The sequence below is a fragment of the Propithecus coquereli genome, unplaced genomic scaffold (assembly GCF_000956105.1).
Source record: "Propithecus coquereli isolate 6110/MARCELLA unplaced genomic scaffold, Pcoq_1.0 Scaffold35, whole genome shotgun sequence".
Classification (NCBI taxonomy): domain Eukaryota; kingdom Metazoa; phylum Chordata; class Mammalia; order Primates; family Indriidae; genus Propithecus; species Propithecus coquereli.
In genome coordinates this window covers 8,817,541-8,819,338 of record NW_012149174.1, presented here as the reverse complement: position 1 = coordinate 8,819,338, position 1,798 = coordinate 8,817,541, and the positions used below count along the sequence as shown (strand labels likewise).

Sequence of the window (1,798 nt, the reverse complement as noted above, 5' to 3'; positions counted from 1 at the left end):
TATAAAAAGTGAACGTAGATGTTTTTGGTGTTTAGCAAGCTCAGGACATAGTGTCAAATGCACAGGACAGATCACATCGACAACTAGCTTTTTTTTTACATAACCCGAAGTTGCAAGAGAATTTCTTGAAGGGAAAGAAGAAAAGAGCAAAAAGGTAGTGCTGAAATTGAGAATATGCTATAAAAAAATACATATTGCTCTATATCTGTGGTTAGGATTTTTCCATCATGGAAGTATTTTCTCACCAAACGATCTAAATTCAGGCTGTTATTTATTCCCCCATCTGCCTCCTCCTCTGTTCCCTTTACTTTTGTTATTAATTGGAAAGTATAAAGTATTTCAGGGAAACTTGCTTTGCAGCTTTGCTATAATGCAGCTAATCCATTAACCCAGAAATAACGTAAAGGGACATAAACCTAAAACCTGTGGGAAGTTAAGCCTGTTTGGGAAAAATGTCCCCAAAATCGTGAGTGATAATTACAACTGTATACTATATCCCACATAAATTTCTGATAGTGGATTAGGTTTACTTCCATGCTATTATGCCCCTCTACATTCTGTCAAAATGTATAATTTCTGTCAAAATATATATACAGAATCTAGGGATTTATGGGTCATTTCATTCATTTCTCTTTCCCATTATGGGCATTACAACCAGAATGGACCAAAGAAAAAACTCCTCTAGAGGATTAATACCTACTCTAAAAAAGGGTTTAGGATTTTACCTGATGAATTGTGGTGTTATTTGCTTTTTGCTTTCAGCATCTTATACAACAATTGAAAAACAACAATAGTAATCATAAGTTATACCAAAATAAAAATTCACTTTTGTGAATTTTGAAAGACTTGACTCAAATGCTAGTAAAATGAGTAAATTAATAAAAGCCATTCTAACTGGCGTAAGATGATATCTCATTGTGGTTTTAATTTGCATTTCCCTGATGATTAGTGATGTTGAGTATTTTTTCATGTTTATTGGTCATTTGTCTATCTTGTTTTGAGAAGCTTCTCTTCATGTCTTTTGCCAACTTTTTAATGGGGTTGTTTGTTTTTTCCTGTTGATTCGCTTGTGTTCTTTGTAGATTCTTGGATATTTGCCCTTTATCAGATGTATAGCTTGTGAATATTTTATTAAAAAGTCCAAAACCAGTAGATGCTGGCATGGATGCAGAGAGAAAGAACGCTTATATACTGTTGGTGGGACTGCAAATTAGTACATCCTCTATGGAAAACAGTATGGATATTCTTCAAAGAACTAAAAGTAGACCTACCATTCGATCCAGCATCCCACTACTGGGTATCTACCCAAAGGAAAAGAAGTCTTTTTATCAAAATACACCCGCACTCAAATGTTTATAGCAGCACAATTTATAATTGCAAAGATGTGAAATCAACCCAAGTGCCCATCAATTCATGAGTGGATTAATAAAATGTGGTGTATATATACCATCGAGTGCTACTCAGCCATAAAAAAGGATGGATTAATGGCTTTTGCAACAATTTGGAACTGGAGATCATTCTCCTAAGTGAAGTATCTCAAGAATGGAAACACAAACACCACATGTACTCACTATTAAATTGGAACTAACTGATGAGCACACATTTCCACAGAGGGAAGTAAAACTCAGTGGAAACCAAGCAGAGGGGGAAGGAGGGGAGGGACAAAAACCTACCTAATAGGTACAATGAACACTATTTGAGTGATGGGCACACTTAACAGCCATGACTCAAATATTACAAAAGCTATCCATGTAACCAAAAACATTTGTACCCCCTTAATATTTTGAAATAAAAAAAA

The 1,798-nt window shown here is 34.8% G+C and overlaps 1 protein-coding gene across 1 annotated transcript in view; it reads right to left on the bottom strand.

The window, feature by feature from the left end:
• The window catches only part of SSFA2 (sperm specific antigen 2), a 50,539-nt gene that overhangs the window by 1,470 nt on the left and 47,271 nt on the right, over positions 1-1,798 (bottom strand). The window lies entirely within an intron of this gene.